General features: G+C 47.2%; 1 long non-coding RNA gene across 1 annotated transcript in view; it reads right to left on the bottom strand.

Moving 5' to 3' along the window:
* LOC137519522 (uncharacterized) overlaps positions 1-10787 on the bottom strand; it is a 208506-nt gene extending 197719 nt beyond the window's left edge. Inside the window, exon 1 of the long non-coding RNA XR_011020999.1 lies at positions 10715-10787. This is a non-coding gene — a long non-coding RNA (uncharacterized lncRNA). The remainder of the gene's footprint in view (positions 1-10714) is intronic.
* Between the last annotated feature and the right edge of the window lie 12257 nt (positions 10788-23044).

Genomic DNA, 23044 nt, shown 5'->3' with positions numbered 1-23044 from the left:
AGCGCGCAAAGTGGTAGCGGCTGGGAACAACGTAACGTGGGATGGCCACTGACATCATGCCCTTGAAGCTGTTTGTCTCCACCACTCGATATGGCAGCATTTCGCAGGCCAGAAGCTTGGCTATGCTGGCTGGCTGTTACTGCCACGGCCCGGGGGTCATTTGCTGGCAATTTCCTCTTGTGCTCAAACATCTCAGAGACAGACAACTCAACCGTAGCGCTGCACACCGAAGGGCTGTTGGTTGTTGTGTTTGATGAACACTGGGAGACCTCAAGAGCACTAGTCCGGAAAGTGACAGTGTCAGCATCGTCTGATGTTTGTGAATGTTGTGAACCACGCAATGGCTGGGCTACTGCTGCTGCTGAGGCGGGTCTGGTGGTGAGTCTGGTGAACCCAAGGGAGGCAGTGTTGCTGGTGGTACCCTGTCCTGCCGCGTTTGCCCACAGAGTGGGATGTTTGGATAGAATGTGGCGGCTCATGCTGGTGGTGGAGAGGTTGTTAATACTTTTCCCCCTGCTCAGGCGGGTCTTGCACACCTTGCAAATCGCCATGGTAACATCCTCAGTGCAGTCTTCAAAGAAAGCCCAGACTTTAACTGGCTGAGGACTCGGACCTCGTGCGTGATGTGCTGGTGCTGCTTAACCCACTGCTGGACGCTTGAGAGGTCATCCAAGTAATTATCTGGTCCTGTTCTTTTGGATCTGTGAGGGTTGTTGTCCTGGACAACATGGGCAGTATTGAGTGGGTTTTCTTGGGTGCTCCCCTGTGGCCTGTACGTGAACCGTCAGGGGAAACACCTCTTCCCTTGCCCCTCCCTCTTTCACCGGATTTCTTCCTCATTTCACTTATCCTTAAAGTACACGCTGACTGGCAGCAGTACAGTGGCAGTACAGAAATGCTATACAGTGGTGGGTGAGCGGTGTACCACTATTGTCAGCAGTGACACAGAGCACAATGCTATACAGTGGCGGGTGAGCGGTGTACTACTGTTCCCAGCAGACACAGAGTGGAAGTAAACACAATGCTATATAGTGTGGCTGAGCCGTGTACACAGAGTGGCATTAAACACAATGCTATATAGTCTGCTATATAGTCACCCCGAACAGGGTGATGTTCTGCAGAACCCGAACAGTGGCAAACACTGTTCGCCCAACACTACTGGGAGGGAACGCAGATTTTAGTACCTAAACACACGATACAACATGTTTTCCGGGGTCGGACTCTGAGGCACATACAGATGGTCCCGATCATCATCCTCATCATACAACTCTTCTCCTGAGTCTGACCCACCCACCACCTCTGCCACCCCAACATCCCCAGACACAGACCCCTCATCGTCCTCAACATTAACTTGGGATGCTGGCCTGAGCCAGACCTCCTCCTCCACATCAGGCCCCATCATCTCCTCAATGGCAGCCCTCATTAATCGCTCTGGCGACGGACTGATGGACACAACGTTCTCCTCCGGGGAGGGCTGCTGCTGACCACTGGCTGCTGGGGTGGATGTTATAGCTTGCGTGGGGCGTTGGCTGTTGCTGTTGTTGGGAGTGCTGCTCACAGCGGAGGTCTCTGGGGAACTCATGTTGAGCTCATATAGTGGTTGACGGTGAGTGGAGTATTACTGATCCCAGCAATATACACACTGACTGGCAGAGTACGCAATGCTATATAGTGTGGCTGAGCGGTGTACACAGAGTGGCAGTAAACACAATGCTATATAGTCTGGCTGAGCGAGCGGTGTACTACTGTTCCCAGCAGAATCAGAGTGGCAGTAAACAATGGTATATAGTCTGGCTGAGCGGTGTACACAGAGTGTCAGTAAACAATGGTATATAGTCTGGCTGAGCGGTGTACACACAATGCTATATAGTCTGCTATATAGTGTCAGTAAACAATGGTATATAGTCTGGCTGAGCGAGCGGTGTACTACTGTTCCCAGCAGAATCAGAGTGGCAGTAAACAATGGTATATAGTCTGGCTGAGCGGTGTACACAGAGTTTCAGTAAACAATGGTCTGGCTGAGCGGTGTACACAGAGTGTCAGTAAACAATGGTATATAGTCTGGCTGAGCGGTGTACACAGAGTGGCAGTAAACACAATGCTATATAGTCTGGCTGAGCGAGCGGTGTACTACTGTTCCCAGCAGAATCAGAGTGGCAGTAAACAATGGTATATAGTCTGGCTGAGCGGTGTACACAGAGTGTCAGTAAACAATGGTATATAGTCTGGCTGAGCGGTGTACACAGAGTGTCAGTAAACAATGGTATATAGTCTGGCTGAGCGGTGTACACAGAGTGGCAGTAAACACAATGCTATATACTCTGGCTGAGCGAGCGGTGTACTACTGTTCCCAGCAGACACAGAACAGTGAACAGAATGCTATATAGTGTGGCTGAGCGAGCGGTGTACCACTATTCCCAGCAGACACAGAACAGTGAACAGAATGCTATATAGTGTGGCTGAGCGGGCGGTGTACCACTATTCCCAGCAGACACAGAACAGTGAACAGAATGCTATATAGTGTGGATGAGCGAGCGGTGTACCACTATTCCCAGCAGACACAGAACAGTAAACAGAATGCTATATAGTGTGGCTGAGCGAGCGGTGTACCACTATTCCCAGCAGACACAGAACAGTGAACAGAATGCTATATAGTGTGGCTGAGCGAGCGGTGTACCACTATTCCCAGCAGACACAGAACAGTGCACAGAATGCTATATAGTGTGGCTGAGCGAGCGGTGTACCACTATTCCCAGCAGACACAGAACAGTAAACAGAATGCTATATAGTGTGGCTGAGCGAGCGGTGTACCACTATTCCCAGCAGACACAGAACAGTAAACAGAATGCTATATAGTGTGGCTGAGCGAGCGGTGTACCACTATTCCAAGCAGACACAGAACAGTGAACAGAATGCTATATAGTGTGGCTGAGCGAGCGGTGTACCACTATTCCCAGCAGACACAGAGTGGCAGTAAACAGAATGCTATATAGTGTGGCTGAGCGAGGTACACAGAGTGGCAGTAAACAGAATGCTATATAGTGTGGCTGAGCAAGCGGTGTACTACTATTCCCAGCAGACACAGAGTGGCAGTAAACAGAATGCTATATAGTGTGGCTGAGCGAGGTACACAGAGTGGCAGTAAACAGAATGCTATATAGTGTGGCTGAGCAAGCGGTGTACTACTGTTCCCAGCAGTGACACAATGACAGGGGGGACCCTGGCTAGCGTGGCTGGAGCGCGAACTACCCTGCCTGCCTACCCAAAGCTAAACCCACAGACAAATGGCGGAGATATGACGTGGTTCGGGTATTTATTTACCCGAACCACGTGACCGTTCGGCCAATCAGAGCGCGTTCGGGTCCGAACCACGTGACCCGTTCGGCCAATCACAGCGCTAGCCGAACGTTCGGGGAACGTTCGGCCATGCGCTCTTAGTTCGGCCATATGGCCGAACGGTTTGGCCGAGCACCGTCAGGTGTTCGGCCGAACTCGAACATCACCCGAACAGGGTGATGTTCTGCAGAACCCGAACAGTGGCGAACACTGTTCGCCCAACACTAGTTGTCAACGCCGAACAAACTTTTAATTGACGAAAGAACGACCTACGTAAAGTTAGCTTTAAAAGGTGTGTAACGATCTGATCGTTGGAACGAACGTTACATCACGTAAAGCAACTATTGCCCTTGCGCATAAAAATGAAAAGTTTCATGGAGAAATAGTGAAATGCGCATGTCAAGCCTAGTACGAACGACCGTTTCCAACGATGTACTACTTTTGCAAACGATCGTCGTTGGGAAAAATCCGCCAAGCTAGATCGTTCGTTTTTAACAATCTAGCTCGTCCGTCGTTAGACTTAATGGTCGTTGGCTGCTTTTTTTAAACGATCGTCGTTTGAAACGATCTGGGAACGATCGTTTCAAACGACTATAGTCGCATGTGTGTACACACCTCTAGCCATAGACCCTGAACAAGCATGCAGCAGATCAGGTGTTTCTGACATTTTTGTCAGATCTGACAAGATTAGCTGCATGCTGGTTTCTGGTGTGATTCAGACACTACTGCAGGCAGAAGGCTGAGCAGGACAGCCAGGCAACTGGTATTGCTTAAAAGGAAATCAATATGGCAGCCTCCATATCCCTTTCACTTCAGGTGTCCTTTAAGTTTATTGATCTCCCCCAGAATGGCAATATTCTATGAGGTTGATTCAGTAAAGGAAATGGCGTAATCTCCTGTTACTCGCTCTATTTCCACAGCATGATTTAAATGTAATGCGCTGCATGCTACGCGCGATATGCATCCATCTGAAAATGGCGCCTGTGAATAATGGCGCGCAGTGTTGCCGCTAATCCATTTGCCGTTTTATCGCTATTTAACGTTAAAGCCTTATTGTTATTTAGCGTTAACACACAGAACCCTCTCTGTACCTATCCCTAACCCCTAAACCCCCCCCCCCCCCCCGGTGGTGCCTAACCCTAACCACCCTCCTGGTGGTGTATATTGTACTGTAACTATACCTAACCCTACTCTCACACAGAACCCTCCCTGTACCTAACCCTAACCACCCCCTTGGTGGTGCCTAACTCTTAGGGCCTGTTCAGACTATATGCGTTCCTAGACGTTTTCAGGGAACACGTACGGGTACCAAAAACGCATAGAAACGGCTCCTAATGCTTTTGAATGGGCTAGTTCACATGTATGCGTATGAGACGCATACGTTTCTCATCCGCATTGCTGCACGCAGTTCTGTGCGTCACGCATAGAAACGGACGCAATGAAAGTCTATGGACGCGTATCAAAAACGCGTACTATTGCGTTTTTAGCGTCCGTTTTCCTCTGCGGTTCCCATAATTCTTTTTTTTCCCCTGGGTCACGTGTTTGTGCAAAACGCAATAGAAAACGCATTCAAACGCAAGAAAAACGCATGCGTTTTTTCAACTTGCGTTTCTTTGAATTTATACGCGTTCTACAAACGCAGCAAGTATGAACAGACCCTAAGACCCACTGGTGGTGCCTAACCCTAACCTTGACAGTGTTACATTAAATCCATTCACTGTTTTGCAGTTAAATAACGTCTGCTGTTTGGCATATGAACGGCGCTATTGATAAATAACGTTAGTGTGTGCCACTATTGATAAATAACGTTAGTGTGTGCCACTATTGATAAATAACGTTAGTGTGTGCCACTATTGATAAATAACGTTAGTGTGTGCCACTATTGATAAATAACGTTAGTGTGTGCCACTATTGATAAATAACGTTAGTGTGTGCCACTATTGGTAAATAACGTTAGTGTGTGCCACTATTGATAAATAACGTTAGTGTGTGCCACTATTGATAAATAACGTTAGTGTCTGCCACTATTGATAAATAACGTTAGTGTGTGCCATTTTTCTTCTTTTTTCCCTGTGCGACATTATTATGCAGTACTAACGATAAATAGCGATAAGCGTATCTTTGTAATGCGGCGCCATTTTTATGCATAGGCGCTGTGCGCCATTATTCACTGATCCCCGCGTGATTGGCCGCTTAGCGCGTATATACAGACAGGAGCACACGCTATGCTGGGGGTAGTGCAGTATAGCGAACGCTATTACCTTATGCCTCCTTCCTGCTAATAAGAAGCGCTCGTCTCCTCCCGCCCTGAGCCTCTGCAGGTCCAATCACTAACGAGGACGTGATCCCCGCACTCTGATTGGCCCAATAACTGGTAGTATTCTTAGATAAGCCCAACGGTGGAAGGATACGTTTTTAACTTACAGGAGTCCCCCAAAATTCCTCTTGAAGAGGAACTGTCGCGAAAATCTTAAAATTTTAAACATATACAAATAAGAAGTACGTTTCTTCCAGAGTAAAATGAGCTATACATTACTTCTCTCCTATGTTGCTGTCACTTACAGTATGTTGTAGATATCTGACATTACCGACAGGTTTTGGGTTAGTCCAACTTCTCATAGGGGGGTTCTCAGGGTTTTCTTCATTTTTAAAAGCACTTAGTGAACGGCAGTTGCTCCGTCCAACTGCCAAAATAGTGTGCAGCAAGCAGGGAGCCTGGCCAGCATCTTTTTATTAATTATTTTCAGAGAATGTCTTATTAAAGAATAAAGGCCATGCTGAGAATCCCCCATGAAAAGATGGACTAGCCCAAAACCTGTCGGTAATGTCAGATTTCTACAACTTACTGTAAGTGACAGCAACATAGGAGAAAAGTAATGAATTGCTCATTTTACTCTGGGAGAAACGTACTTCTTATTTGTATGTGTTTTAAATTTTAAGATTTTCACGACAGTTCCTCTTTAAAGTGAACCTTAAGTGAACTATAAAAAATGAGATTTACTCACCTGGGGCTTTACTCACCCCCGCTCTGATGCTCCAGGACCCGCCGGCGAACACTTCCGGTTTGGCCGTCACCGGCCGACAGGCATGGGAACGCGAGTGATTCTTCGCGTTCCCAGCCTGTATATCGCCCCCTATGCTGCTATTGCGGCCAGGAGGCCGAAGAATCACTCGCGTTCCCATGCCTGTCGGCAGGTGACGGCCAAACCGGAAGTGTTCGCCGGCGGGTCCTGGAGCGTCAGAGCGGGGCTGCGAGGGCACCGACCGGCTGCCGGGGGCTGAGGGAAGCCCCAGGCAAGTAAATCTCATTTTTTATAGTTCACTTAAGGATCACTTTAAGTGTACCTTGGATGATGATTCTTTATGGATTCTGGTGGAGTCTCTGTTACCAGATCTGGTTTCGTGTTTATGGTGAGATCAACGAACAACCTCATGGACCTGCTTAAAGTGAACCAGAGACGAAGCACCCTTATGTATTTTACCATAGAAATCAGTGGGAACATTAGAGAAAACATTTACCATGCTCTCTGTTCCATCCTCACTGCTAAAAGTGTCTGTTATCTAGCTGAGATAAGAATCCCGGACTGAGCATTGAGTCTGGCTTTGCTATAATGACTCAGCTATAATGATTCCTGAGCAAAGCCAGCAGGGGGCAGGCTTGGACTTGAAGACAGCAAAGAACACAGTCTCAGCTATAATTATTCTGTAGCAAAGCCAGACCGACTGCTTAGTCGGGATTCTTATCTTAGAGGTGATAACAGGCAAATTAAACAGAGAACAATGTAACAAAGAGCAGATTAGGTGTTTACTGTCATGTTCTCACTGATTTATAAGGTAAAATACAAGAGGATGCTTCATCTCTGGTTCTCTTTAAAGCGGACCTCCGGTCAGTGGGGTAACTAAGAAGCCATAGGCCCAGTGCAAGTTTAGCATTGCCCCCCCCCCCCCAAGCATGCTATAGATAACAATTGATACAACACTCTAAAACCAACCAAGGACAACCACAGTGGCAGAGCATCCATTTCGGTACCAATAAAGTATTTATTTTGTATATGACAGACAGTTGTCTGGTTTGCATTTGGAGGTAAGTCCACCACTTCCTCCCAGAATATTTTAAACTTTTAGTGTTTGTTTTTATCCTGTTGGCGCCTCTGTTCACTAACGAGTTAATCAGTGTCAGAGGTGCAAGAAGGGGATGGGAAACAGTGTGTTAATGATCACTACTATTCAAATCAAATATAGAAGTGAATATTATCAGCAAAGGACCAATACAAAGCTAATACTGTGTTTGAGGGATGGGCCCCTCGGACCCCTCTAGCACAAGGGCCCCCGATGCGGTCACTACCTCTGCACCCCTATTGCTACGCCACTGCCTCCGATGTTTATCACACATTCACTGGATCCTCCTCTCCTCTAAGACTCACAGCACTGTAAAATCAATGTGCTGTTCACAGTGCACACGTTGCGTTACATAGTAACGCAGCACGTTTAAACAAAGTGCTGCATGCTGTACGTTATACTGGGCTAAGCAGCGTTAGACTGTTTGCACATGCTCAGTAATGTTGGAGGAGGAGGTCTCCCCTCCTCCTCTGCAGCCAGCCACATGGCTAATTAATATTCACTGCACTGTGGAGACTTGTGGTGGGACTGTAGTGTTGTCCGGATCATGAACAAATCGTTCATTTGATCCAGATCTTTTTTGTGAGTCGAATCATCCGGATCATCACAATGAAAGATTCGGTTCACAGTGGATGTCTGTCTGGAAGAAACAGTAACATACAGAATGTACAGTGCAGGGAAAGTGCTGTCCTGCTAGTCATTTCGCCCCCAGTCTGCTTCCCTAGTAAAATGATTCAAATGATTTGGTTCAAAGATCCGAATCTTTTCAATGATTCGATTCAAATGATCCGAATCCTTAAAAAGATCCGGACTTCCTATCACTAACCTGGAGCGGCTGCTTTGAGAGCTGCATAACGCAGCTCAATCTGACGTCCAACTTCAACACCACCATGCGTTGCGTTAGGGGCACATTATGCGACCTTAACGTCCCCTAAAACGCAACATCTTGGTGGGAAAGTAGCCTAAAGATACACTTGCCGTGTCTTCTTGTAAATCACCCCCAAGCTGTGTGCTCCCCAACTTCTGGCATCTAATCCCCCCCCCCAAAAAAAACACAATTTTTAACAATGAAACCTGTGCAAGCCACGGGTATATTTGCCAGGGACCCTTATACAGCAGTATTGCTACTGTTCAGCGATCCCTGGACAAAGTGTTGCCACTTCCGCCGGGTTTCCAGATGGTCATTACAAAGGTTTTGCGACAACATCAGTAGGGATGAGCTTCCAAATTCCACTGATTTCCGGGTTTCAGATCAAAAACTGGCTTTCCACAGCGGAAATCGGTATGCAGAAATCGGAAACCTGCGGAATACTGCATTACTGAGACTCGGAAAATATAACCCATTCTGAAAACTTAGAAGCATTGGACCAATCTGAGAATGTAGAATTTTACAGCAGAAATTGGATTTCCGTGGAAATTTTAAGACAATCAGAAGACTTGAAAAGTATCAATCAGAGAAGGCAGGAGTTCACTGTGGTTGCCGATGGGAAATGCGGTTTCTGCGTAATAGCGTACATCCGCAAAAAATAGCATGTTATAGTTTTCAAATTTTTATGATTTTGAAAATGACAACGTTATAATTTTGTTTCCTTGTGCCCCTGTTATATGCACAACCTTTTCCCACCTCCGGTGAGAGGAGGCTGGGGCAGCAGAGGTGTCCTGTGCCCAGAGTGTGGAGGCATTTCATCAGATATATCCCTCTCTGCTCAGATAATGATCTGAGGGGGATCTATCTGTTGGCCACATCGACTAGTGTACAGCCACCTTTTGCTTAAAGCTGGCTATACACTAGGCCGATTCCCCGCCGATCGACAGCAGATTCGATCACTGGGATCGAATCTGCTGTCAAATCGTTAATGTTAACGCTAAATTTTGATCTATTTCATCCCAAAATAGATCTATCCCGTCGATTGCGCCGTGCCGGAAATTACCGCCGATCGCCCGCGGGTAGGGAGCGCGTCGCTAGCGGCGTTCGAGTGCCCGACGACCGACGCAATACAGCTGCAATACATTACCTGCTCCACCGGCTCGTATCCCCCCGGTCACCGCTGCTCCGTCTCCGCGCTGGGATCCGGACCCAGCAGGCTTCACTTCTTCCTGTCCCGGCAGGAAGTTTAAACAGTAGAGGGCGCTCTACTGTTTAAACTTCCCCCAGACAGGAAGAAGTGAAGCCTGCTGGAGGATCCGGAGACCAGACCAGAGCGGAGAAGAAGACAGCGGAGACCGGGGGGGGGGGGGGGGGGGTACTCGCGCCGGCCGGAGCAGGTAATGTATGCGGGGGGGGGGGGGGGGGGCAGCAGAGGCAGCTCCACAGATTGTGATCGGTTTCAGGCTGAAACCGATTCACAATCTGTTTGCAGTAAAGGCAGCCATACGATCCCCCTCTGATCAGCTTCGATCAGAGAGGGATCTATCTGTTGGTCGAATCTGATGGCAAATCAACCAGTGTATGGCCACCTTAATACACATTTTAGATTTCCTTTCACATTGTAAGTTTGTCTACAGGAGTGGTGAGCAGATAAAAGGCATCTGATTACACTACCTGCTGACTGGCATCGTCCTATCAGCAGCCCAGCCTCTGTTACTCCGCTAGAGAATGAAGATAGTGGTGGTGGAGATGGTGCTGCGTAGCTTAAAGCTTTTTTTGGATTTGGCTTACAGGACTGGCTGGACAGAAGGACAGATCTTTTTCTCGAGGCGAGACGTTTCCCATGTTCTGCCTTTCAGCTGTGAGTTCAGCTGGCCGCCCAGACACCCGCCCTGCCTCCACATGTGCACAATGGCTCGGAACAAGTGGGTGTCATGTGGTTGGCTAAACTCAATAAATAAATAGCACTTGTCATATCCAGGCTGCTTTTACAATCACCGGTTGAATGTACTGCAGAAAATCCCAACGTGCCACTTACCCTAATAGATGCTCATGCATTCACTGAATCACCTAATTCACATGCATGGCAGCCTGTGTCTCAGCGGGAGGCCAGAATCCCTGACAGCTTTCCATGGTTCTAATCACAAGCTAAAAAATAGTACAAAAATCTCGGCCAATTAGAGATGCCCTGGGCAACGCTGGGTGGCTTTATACCGCTTATCTTCAAAAATATTCCTAGCCCCGCCCATCTCTGAGTCCAGAAATTAAAACAACACCCAGGAGAGGAATTTTTGGGGCATCTTATTGGCTCTGTAATTCCATTTGGCTCACTCGTCTCTCTATTCTGAGATTTCAAGTGGTGGAAAAGCATTTAATCCCCTCCGAACATACCTCCTCGTCAGCCTTTCTTTCTCGTAACGCAACCCCCTCCATCTCAACGTGTTGTGATTAACAATAAGTACTAGGAAGTCGTCAGGTGTCCCCTATTAACAGAAAGAAAGAAAGAAGGTTAACTCGTCAAGGCTTCAAGCACAAGACAAACCAACACAATTAAAACAGGTGTTTGCAAAAAGGCTTAACAAACGCCAGTTGCCTTTTGTACGTGGGTAAAGAAAAAAAAATGCAAAAACATCCCTCGGGGCTTTTATGTAACGCTAGCTCGATGCATTGAATGCTTGCGTTCAAATGTTTTCAGAACAAGTGGAGCACTTGAAAAATGTAATTTGTAACTGTTCAGAATTTCTCAGTGTTTATACATAACTAAAATTACTACCCTGGTGCTCTTTAACTTACGGTATTTAATGGTTGCATTAACTAAATTAAGAAAAGCCGCTCGAGTCAGATAATCACGGAATATTTTGGTATAATTTGTAGCTTAATGATTACATTATGATATGCTGAAGAATAGTAATGCATCTTAATTATGTAAAATGCGTATATAATTTGATAAAGGGATACGGGAGCAGTTTTGCTTCTTTGTAATTGGATGATGAGAGCGTTTTACGATGGTGGAAGGATTAGCAACGACCCGAAGAGTCAGGCGAGGGGAGAACTTGGTGTGGTCTGTGCGGAAGACTAAATTAATAATCACGGTTAGTTTCAAGAAGGGTGGCAATTGGGTTTGATAAATTGGAGAGATATGAAGAAGATGCTTGATGAAATTATGATGGTAATTGGATTCAAGAATCTCACCAGAGATGTTTTTGATCATAAAGTTGAAGTCTTCTGCTTAATTACTGTTAAAACCCCACGAAACCCTGCCAGCAAGATCGCTGCTAAGGCTTGCCCCCCACAAACCAGGAGAATCCCAATTCCTGTGAATTGGAGATAGACCACTCTTTGGTTGGGCGGAGGAGGCTGTCTTCTGCTTCAAAGAGGCTCTTCATCTAAGCAGATCTTATCGAATAAGGCACACTACCTGGTACATAAGGTCAGAGTAGGCATCTTTCGTAGGGGCAGATACACACGTCAAGTCACATTATAATGACCGCCTCCTAACTCTGACGTTAGGGACCACATTGAACAAATGCATGTGTTACGTGAAGATTTAATGGGTGTAGAAGGTGGGATGTCAGCCACTTGTCAGTACCAATAGAGCAATTGTGACCGAAGGGGAACAGTGAGAGTATATACCACTATAGTGTAATAACTAAAAACTTGTTTTAATGATGGAAGAGCGATATTGAAATTATGCTTACAAGTCAAGTGTGGGTTACAAAAAGGGCAACCACTGTAAAGGCAGGTGAGGAGGGGTAACATGCCTCCACCAAGGGTGGACAAGAAAATTGCAGAAATTTGAGTAAAAGAGGCACCAAGAAGAATAAAATAAACAACCATCAGTTTAAAAATGGGAGGAGTCATCTCTCAGTCAATGACACAAATCGTCTAATTCAAGCAAACCAAAAATGTTTTAGGGTGCAATCCACTGTGCAACGCGTTTCACGAGTAGAACCATCTTCGTCAGGCAATATAGGAGTTCCTGATTTCTGTACTATAGCAAATGAGGCTGACATGGAAAAAAGTGCAAGTGATAAAAGGCATAATCATGGCTACCAACATCGGTTGTGCAGGTTAGTGCCAACCGGCACACAACATGGTGCCCCCAACCATCCTGGGGGGCTTCCAAATGATTGTCAAAACAACTGTGCAATGAACCCTGTTGTAAGTGGCGCTCTGAGGCAAATGGATGGTGACCACAGTCATGATCATGAAGGTATATAGTATATAGTAAAAAATAAATTAAAAAAAGGCTGAAATTTTGGCATGAGTGTAGACAATGGCCTTGCACCGGCTGGCCTCCAAATTGCCCAGTCCTTAACCCAATCAAGAATCACCTTGATCAACATGTTCCATGGATGGATCCACCAACCCGCATCCATTAGCAACTGTCAAATGCACTCCAGTCTGCAGAACTTCAGATATCTCTAGCAACCATCCAGCTCCTTATTGAGTCACTCCAATACAGTCCGTCTGCCGTCTGTGCTGCTAGGGAAGGTTATCTTGGATATTAGCTGATGGCCATATTACTGTAATTTAGTTATGTAGTCAGGCCATAAGCCTCGGCTGTAAGAGGCAATCCCTTCTAGAATGAGCCTATTCTCCATTAACAAGTCCCCCACACACAGGTGGACTGGGAGATGGGGTCAATAAGGAGGTTTAATACCAACCTCATCTGTAAAATGGCCAGGCTGTTCCTGGCGCCAATCATGTGGCCAGCAATAGGTAGGTTATGTGATCACAACCAATGTAGGAGCTTACCTTAAAGTGGATCTGAGGTGAACTTTTACTCATTGCATAATTGTGTTCCTTTCCTATTGTTTATAGGGCATTCCTCAAGCCAAATACTTTTTTGTTTTTGTTTTAATACTCTAATTCCCTATAAACTAAATAAACCGCGCCTACAGGTTTTCAGAGAGCCTTGGCAGTAGCAAGGGCTCATGGGAGCTCAGTCTGGGCAGGGGGAGAAGGAGGTGTTACTAGCCAGAGATTTCCGAGGAAGAGGGAAGGAGGGAGGAGGGGGGGGGGGGATTAGGTTTTTTTCACAGTCTGAGTGCTGATGGTGCAGATAAGCCTACCTGTGTGTAATGTTTACAAACAACATGGCTGCTGTCATTGTATCACAGGAAGAAATAATCATTTTCTATTAAAGCTGTTTGCAGCTAGATTTGCTGTGTAAACTATCTAAACTTTAGATAAGATATATAGACAAGTTACTTGTTATAGTTCGTTTTTCATCTCAGATCCACTTTAAAGAGCAAGTGACACCCTAGAAATAAAAAACACAAATATAAGTAGATAAATACTAGTTCTACTTACATAACAGATGTATTGCACTGTCCACGTTATGATTCCTGTGAATTTTATAAAGGAAAAGCAGAGAATCCTATTCTAGTCTAGACCGTTTCCATCTTGGTTACCTTTGACCTCCTGACATCATTTCCTCCCTCACTCTTTTTTCTCCTCTTGCTAATTGTGTATTCGTTACCCGCCCTCCTCCCAGAGTCTTCAGACACTCCCACTGAGGTCTATACTAGGAAGTGCTCTGTCTTATGTCATTAGAAGGAGGGGGAAATAAAGTGAGGGAGGAATATATTATAGATTAAAAAAAACCAGCATGCAACTGTTTGGCAATGGCAACTAAAAGGCCAGTGCTCCTAAGGTATGTAATAACTCCAAACCATAACAGCAGAAAAAGTTTTGAAAGTTTTGAATGCAGGATTAGCATCTTTATCACTTAATACACTCAGACCAGTTGCTGTTGAAGTTTGATTTTTATGGTGACAATCCCGCTTTAAGTGAAATGAATTTGCCTAAGCCTAGTTTAACTTACCTGGTGCTTCTCCCAGCCCCCTCGTACTCCTTCAGGTCCCTTGCTGTCATTCCGCTCTAATCCATTCTGCAGCTGCGCCCCATGAAGGCTGTGCCCTCCAGGACCATGCTCACAAAGTTCCAGGGGGTCCCGGCATCCAGCGGTGGTCTGGAGGAAGGAACCTGGGAAGACTCTGAAGAATCCAGTGTATTTCTCTAGAGCAGTGGTCCTCAAACTAAGGCCCGTGGGCCGAATGTGGCCCCCTGAGGCTTTTTTATCGGCCCCACACACACAAAATGTATTATAGATGCGGTCAGCTACATCTTTAAATATTGGTGATCCGCATATAGAATGTAGTGTTGGGCGAACACCTAGATGTTCGGGTTCGCGAACGTTCGCCGAACATCGCCGCGATGTTCGGGTGTTCGCGCCGAGCTCCGAACATAATAGAAGTCAATAGGGACCCGAACTTTCGTGCTTTGTAAAGTTTCCTTACATGCTACATACCCCAAATTTGCAGGGTATGTGCACCTTGGGAGTGGGTACAAGAGGAAAAAAAATATTTGAAAAAGAGCTTATAGTTTTTGAGAAAATTGATTGTAAAATTTCAAAAGAAAAACAGAGTGTACACAGAGTGGCAGTAAACAGAATGCTATATAGTGTGGCTGAGCGAGCGGTGTACTACTATTCCCAGCAGACACAGAGTGGCAGTAAACACAATGATATATAGTGTGGCTGAGCGAGGTACACAGAGTGGCAGTAAACAGAATGCTATATAGTGTGGCTGAGCGAGGTACACAGAGTGGCAGTAAACACAATGCTATATAGTGTGGCTGAGCGAGCGGTGTACTACTATTCCCAGCAGACACAAAGTGGCAGTAAACACAATGATATATAGTGTGGCTGAGCGAGGTACACAGAGTGGCAGTAAACAGAATGCTATATAGTGTGGCTGAGCGAGCGGTGTACTACTATTCCCAGCAGACACAGAGTGGCAGTAAACAGAATGCTATATAGTGTGGCTGAGCGAGGTACACAGAGTGGCAGTAAACAGAATGCTATATAGTGTGGCTGAGCGAGCGGTGTACTACTATTCCCAGCAGACACAGAGTGGCAGTAAACAGAATGCTATATAGTGTGGCTGAGCGAGGTACACAGAGTGACAGTAAACACAATGCTATATAGTGTGGCTGAGCGAGCGGTGTACTACTATTCCCAGCAGCGACACAATGACTGGGGGGACCCTGGCTAGCGTGGCTGGAGCGCGAACTACCCTGCCTGCCTACCCAAAGCTAAACCCACAGACAAATGGCGGAGATATGACGTGGTTCGGGTATTTATTTACCCGAACCACGTGACAGTTCGGCCAATCAGAGCGCGTTCGGGTCCGAACCACGTGACCCGTTCGGCCAATCACAGCGCTAGCCGAACGTTCGGGGAACGTTCGGCCATGCGCTCTTAGTTCGGCCATGTGGCCGAACGGTTTGGCCGAACACCATCAGGTGTTCGGCCGAACTCGAACATCACCCGAACAGGGTGATGTTCTGCAGAACCCGAACAGTGGCGAACACTGTTCGCCCAACACTAATAGAATGAAGCCAGAAAGCAGTAATTCGCTGGTTTCCAATCAAATTCCACATCAGGTGACACTGCTGTCCAATTGGACTGCAGGTTGTCACCTGGGTATGCTTCACTGTCTGGCCCGCAAATACTTCTACATCATTTTATATATACTCTGGCCCCCCAGCAGTCTGAAGTATGTTGACCCGGCCCTCGACCCAAAACGTTTGGGGACCCCTGCTCTAGAGCCAGACCACCGCTGAGCATCTGATTCTCCCTTTTTTAAACTCACAAGCTTGCTTTAAGAAGGAGCAGAACCGGTGGGAGATACGGAGACAAGGATGGACACCTGTGAGAGTTAACTTTCCACAAAAGGAGCCTGCATACCATATCTTATTCTGCAGCCAATATTAACCCGCCACCCAGGGCACATACTGTGAAGTGTCCTTCACTGTCTCATTTTTTTGCCATAATAATTTGAGGACACCTCAGGCCCTTTACCTTCCCACCTGACCCTTGCTACATTCCCCCTGCTGTACAAGGACACCTCAGGCCCCTCCTCTTCTCACCTGACCCTAGCTACATTCCCCCTGCTGTACAAGGACACCTCAGGCCCCTCCTCTTCTCACCTGACCCTTGCTACATTCCCCCTGCTGTACAAGGACACCTCAGGCCCCTCCTCTTCTCACCTGACCCTAGCTACATTCCCCCTGCTGTACAAGGACACCTCAGGCCCCTCCTCTTCTCACCTGACCCTAGCTACATTCCCCCTGCTGTACAAGGACACCTCAGGCCCCTCCTCTTCTCACCTGACCCTTGCTACATTCCCCCTGCTGTACAAGGACATCTCAGGCCCCTCCTCTTCTCACCTGACCCTAGCTACATTCCTCCTGCTGTACAAGGACACCTCAGGCACCTCCTCTTCTCACCTGACCCTAGTTACATTCCCCCTGCTGTACTAGGACACCTCAGGCTCCTCCCTTTCCCACCTGACTCTAGCTACATTCCTCCTGCTGTAAGAGGATACCTCAGGCTCCTCCCCTTCCAACCTGACTCTAGCTACATTCCTCCTGCTGTACAAGGACACCTCAGGCCCCTCCTCTTCTCACCTGACCCTAGCTACATTCCCCCTGCTGTTCAAGGACCCCTCAGGCCCCTCCTCTTCTCACCTGACCCTAGCTACATTCCCCCTGCTGAACTAGGATACTTCAGGCTCCTCCTCCTCCCACCTGACTCTAGCTACATTCCCCCTGCTGTACAAGGACACCTCAGGCCCCTCCTCTTCCCACCTGACTCTAACTATAGTCCTCCTGCTGTACAAGAACACCTCAGGCCCCTCCTCTTCTCACCTGACCCTAGCTACATTACCCCTGCTGTACAAGGACACCTCAGGCACTTTACCTTCCCACCTGACTCTAGCTACATTCCCCCTGCTGTACATGGACACCTCAGGCCCCTCCTCTTCTCACCTGACCCTAGCTACATTCCCCCTGCTGTACAAGGACGCCTCAGGCCCCTCCTCTTCTCACCTGACCCTAGCTACATTACCCCTGCTGTACAAGGACACCTCAGGCCCCTCCTCTTCTCACCTGACCCTAGCTACATTCCCCCTGCTGTACAAGGACACCTCAGGCCCCTCCTCTTCACACCTGACTCTAGCTATAGTCCTCCTGCTGTACAAGAACACCTCAGGCCCCTCCTCTGTTTACCTGACCCTAGCTACATTACCCCTGCTGTACAAGGATACCTCAGGCCCTTTACCTTCCCACCTGACTCTAGCTACATTCCCCCTGCTGTACATGGACACCTCAGGCCCCTCCTCTTCTCACCTGACCCTAGCTACATTCCCCCTGCTGTACAAGGACGCCTCAGGCCCCTACTCTTCTCACCTGACCCTAGCTACATTACCCCTGCTGTACAAGGACACCTCAGGCCCCTCCTCTTCTCACCTGACCCTAGCTACATTCCCCCTGCTGTACAAGGACACCTCAGGCCCCTCCTCTTCTCACCTGACCCTAGCTACATTCCCCCTGCTGTACAAGGACGCCTCAGGCCCCTCCTCTTCTCACCTGACCCTAGTTAAATTCCCCCTGCTGTACTAGGATACCTCAGGCTCCTCCTCTTCCCACCTGACTCTAGCTACATTCCCCCTGCTGTACAAGGACACCTCAGGCCCCTCCTCTTCCTACCTGACGCTAGATACATTCCTCCTGCTGTATGAGGATACCTCAGGCACCTCCTCTTCCCACTTGACTCTAATTACATTCCTCCTGCTGTATAAGGACACCTCAGGCTCCTCCCTTTCCCACCTGACTCTAGCTACATTCCTCCTGCTGTATGAGAATACCTCAGGCTCCTCCCCTTCCCACCTGACTCTAGCTATAGTCCTCCTGCTATATGAGGATAGCTCAGGCTCCTCCCCTTCCCACCTGACTCTAGCTACATTCCTCCTGCTGTATGAGAACACCTCAGGTTCCTCCCCTTCCCACTTGACTCTAGCTATAGTCCTCCTGCTGTACTAGGATACCTCAGGCTCCTCCCCTTCCCACCTGACTCTAGCTATAGTCCTCCTGCTGTACTAGGATACCTCAGGCTCCTCCCCTTCCCACCTGACTCTAGCTATAGTCCTCCTGCTGTACTAGGATACCTCAGGCTTCTCCCCTTCCCACCTGACTCTAGCTATAGTCCTCCTGCTGTATGAGGACACCTCAGGCTCCTCCCCTTCCCTCCTGACTCTAGCTGCATTCCTCCTGCTGTATGAGGATACCTCAGGCCCCTCCTCTTCTCACCTGACCCTTGCTACATCCACCCTGCTGTACTAGGATACCTCAGGCTCCTCCTCCTCCCACCTGACTCTAGCTACATTCCCCCTGCTTTACAAGGACACCTAAGGCCCCTCCTCTTCCCACCTGACTTAGGGTACATCCACCCTGCTGTACTAGGATACCTCAGGCTCCTCCTCTTCCCACCTGACTCTAGCTACATTCCCCCTGCTGTACGAGGATACATCAGGCTCCCTCCCTTCACTCTCCTTATTCTAACTTGATTTCTCCTGCTGAACGGGAATTACTCATGCCCCTCCCCTTCCCCATGCCTCCTAACAAGTTGAGAATAATTGACATTTTAAGACACACCCCATGCCACACCCCTAATCATGTTCCCGCCACAATCCTAGTCACTGATACCAGAAGTTTTCAGAAGCAAAAACAAAGTTTTAAAAATTCAGACCGCAGTGGTCCTCTCAATCATCATTCGTTCTCCTTCATTTTAATATTTAAAAATAAGATGTATGTCAAATTAAATGTTAGAAAGAAAAACATTTAGAGTATATTAAACACAAATTTTAGAAGAGAAATACATATATTTACACAGATCTGTACATGAGCCCTGAAAGAAGGACAAATAAGGGAGGAAAGGGACAGAGGGACAGGGTTCCCAAAGAGGGACCGTCCCTCCAAAAGAGGGACATTTGGGAGCTATGCTTCCCCCCTGACTAGCTACATTCCCCCTGCTGTACAGAGACACCACAGGCCCCTCCCCCTGACTCTAGCTACATTCTTCCTGCTGTACAGAGACACCACAGGCCCCTCCCCCTGACTCTAGCTACATTCCCCCAGCTGTACAGGTACACCTCAGGCCCCTCCCCCTGACTCTAGCTACATTCCCCCTGCTGTACAGAGACACCTCAGGCCCCTCCCCTGACTCTAGCTACATTCCCCCTGCTGTACAGGGACACCTCAGGCCCCTCCCTCTGACTCTAGCTCCAGTCCTCCTGCAGTACAGAGACACCTCAGGCCCCTCCCCCTGACTCTAGCTACATTCCCCCTGCTGTACAGGGACACCTCAGGCCCCTCCCCCTGACTCTAGCTACATTCCCCCTGCTGTACAGGGACACCTCAGGCCCCTCCCCCTGACTCAAGCTACATTCCCCCTGCTATACAGGCATACCTCCTCCAGGAAATGAATGGGCACAGCTCCCGTCCCACCATTACCAGAATTGTGCTTTGTTATCTCAGGACATGAACGTTTTGGTGTTAGGTGTTACCACACCTTTGTATATGGCCCAAATCAGGATCACCAGAGACCACAGCCATTATGCCAAAAACTATATATCATACCTCCCAACTTTTTGAGATGAGAAAAAGGGACACTTAAGCCATGCCCATGCCACACCCCTGGCCATGCCCTCACCATGCCTCTAGTCACACATACCATAAAGATTTCATAAGAAAAATATGTTGTTTTATAATTCAAACCACATTGGTCTTTTCTATCCTGGTTAATTTTCCTTCATAGTAACATTTTAAAATTAGTAATATATCAATTTAAAGGTTGGGAATAAAGTTTAGAGTCAATCAAACACATATTTTAGTAGAGAAATATATATATTTACATAAAAAGAGGGACAAAGTCCTGAAAGAGGGACAAATGAGGGTGAAAGAGGGACAGAGGGACAGGGCTCCCAAAAAGGGACTGTCCCTCCGAAAAAGGGACAGTTGGTAGCTATGTATATATCAATATTATTTTCAGCATTCCCCGCCCCCATCCCCACTTCCCCAACACCACAGATGCAGTCACAGCATTTTCCCTTCAAGGTAAACAAGCATCTTTTTGATAAAATATATAAAACAACTACAAGCCTCCGCCTAAGGGAGGCTCTGATAGGGTGGGCTTGTAGGAAGGGGTGACAGGCCTTACTCACCTTCCAGAGGCTGATTCTTATCCGCTCTGCCATCTTCTTCTCCCACTTCTACTATGAAAGTGGAAAAAACAATAGTTCAGTATCAGTATGAAATACAGATATTTTACTACAGCTTAACCTATGTCTATTCTCACATTCAACCCACCCGCTATACCGATGCCTAAACTAACCTATACCACCCCCCAGCTAACCTTAATCCTCCCTCCCCCGCAGCTGACCTTAATCCTCCCTCCCCCGCAGCTGACCTTAAAGTGGACCGGAGCTGAAAAGTTAAATAAAATTCATACATACCTGGGGCTTCCCCCGGCCCCCTCCAGCCTGATCACTCAGCGCAGTCCTCAACCTCTTGCATCTTCGGTAACGGGTCACAGTATCTGCGGCCAGTCGGCGCATGCGCAGTGCACCCCCCCGTCTCGTTCTTGCGGCCAGTAGAGTTCGGTGCCTGGGCAGTAGTATTGAGCAGAGAGCTCCGGGCGACAGTAGCACAGCCAGGCGGGCACACGCGACTGGGCCGCGCCTGTAAAGTAAGCGATCAGGCCAGAGGGGTCTGGAGAAATCCCCAAGTATGTATGATTTTTATTTAACTTTTCAGCTCTGGGAACACTTTAACAATACCCACTGCTTGAAAAACATAGTTATTTGGGTTTAAAAAATGACGTACGTCCATCAAGTTCAACCAGAGACACGATAACTGTCGTCGGGCAATGCCATGGGGTCCTGTGGAATTACCGGTAAGTAAAGGAACTTTGCAGCACCTGATAAATATCGGTAATCAGGCACTCACATTTCCCCCTGCCTACTGATAATTGGATGGGCCTCTATGGCGACACCCAAAACTCTGCCGCAAGCAGGCACCCAAATTTCCTGCTTCCCCCATGGCCCCCTCTATTTATATACTTCCCTAAGCAGTGGCAGCTTCAGCATCAGTGGGGGGGGGGAGGGGCATAAAGGTGGTAGATGGCTGGCTGGTGGGGCTCATTTGGGTGATCAAAACCAGCCTGTAAGCATTTCTTGAGACTCTATTCCTGTTGGCTGACAATGTTAGAGTCAGAAGGAGGTAGAGAGATGCTTTTGCAAATATAAGTGTCATCCATAGACTTTAATAACAAGGGATCTTGCAAGGATCGGTAGGTATTTATGGCAGAAAGATAAGACCCTTGGTTTACCTAATACCTACATAGCTGACATGGAGAGATTTTTACAGACCCTATTCTGTTCACTGTATGCTGCTGTAGCCTGAAAACAGTTATCTGTATGTTACTGATTGGGGGGGGGGGGGGGGACTCAGAGGGGCACAGTGATTCCCAGGGAGGGGGGATCATTGCCCCAGCATTCCCCAGTGTATCGCCGCCCATGGCCCTAAGGTGAAGGATTTTTTTATATTTTTTGTCGAAAAGGTGCTTAGATCCCTTTAAAAGACTCTCACCACTATTCTATAAGCTTATTTGCATAGATAATAACTCCAACTGTTTAACACTTGCAGGTCAGGAAACCAGAAAGGGACAAATCTATACTGGGCTAGTACTACAGTTACCTATGTTTATCTCATCTCACTTCAGACATGCTGTAAAGGGCTTTAAAAAATATATATATTAAAAAAAAAATAATAATAATATATAAAATATCATTGCATAAATCTGTAAACTTTCAAAAAACAATTTTAGTACAATTGCCCAGAAACCATTTTCTTGCTTTGAGAAGAAGCTGTCTTTTTATTTTTAGAAGCTGACAAGTCCAACAGCACTTTGCAAGAGGGAAATAAATGAATGAATAAAACCTGGCAGGTGTATATAGATATATATATGGTATATATAGAAGCCGATGACACTGACATCCCAATCAAGCCATCAGCTCGATCAGTCTCACCCGCCGGAGTCTCATCCATTCATCTCGGCGCACAACCAGCCCCTAATGTTAATTGACAGCATAAGAGGTAGGCAGGGAGCGGATTTCGCTGAAAGGCCGCGAGCGTCACCGCGATGAGCTGCGTTTCTTACCGTACCGATCCTGCCTCGTCCCAGATTGACAAGATAACAAGTCTGTATGCTCAATTAAATCCGCTTCTTTCTAAAGTACTTCAGACCGCTCCAAATTAGGCAATCATTTTTTTTTTATATTTTTTTTTTAGCGCTCTCTCCGCCGCTGTGAAGTGCGTCGCTGAGTGCCTGGTTAAAACCAACTTTGGAAGCAATACTCTTCACATCTAAATAATAAAAAAAAGAGAAAAATACTCTCTGCACTCCACAACCTTAATAAAGTCAACAGAAACATTTCCCCGGAATGCGAGAGTAGCTGAGAGAGCCTTTTAGAGGTTTGCCAGCTGCTTGCCGGTAATTATCCAGTTTAAGTGAACAACTCTGGATCACTGTGTGCTTTTTTTCCGAAAACAAGAGGATGCGTTCGCCGTTCACGTTCACCTTTCAATTTTTTTTCCATCCTAAAAAGGTTTCCCAACAATTGTTGGAAAAATGTAGATGTTAATATATTAACTACTAGCGTTGCCCGGGTATGTATTTGGCTGGTGTCGGCACTGCCCACTTTTTCTTACCCTAAAGGAGCCCATACACGGTACAATAAAAACGTTAAATTTTCCCGTTTATTTGACCAAAACGATCGAATGAAACTTCAAAGAATCTTTTTTTCGATCAAG

This window comes from Hyperolius riggenbachi, chromosome 5 (assembly GCF_040937935.1).
Source record: "Hyperolius riggenbachi isolate aHypRig1 chromosome 5, aHypRig1.pri, whole genome shotgun sequence".
Taxonomy (NCBI): Eukaryota; Metazoa; Chordata; class Amphibia; order Anura; family Hyperoliidae; genus Hyperolius; species Hyperolius riggenbachi.
The sequence above is the reverse complement of the archived record's forward strand: the minus strand, read 5'-3'. Positions and strand labels throughout refer to the sequence as shown.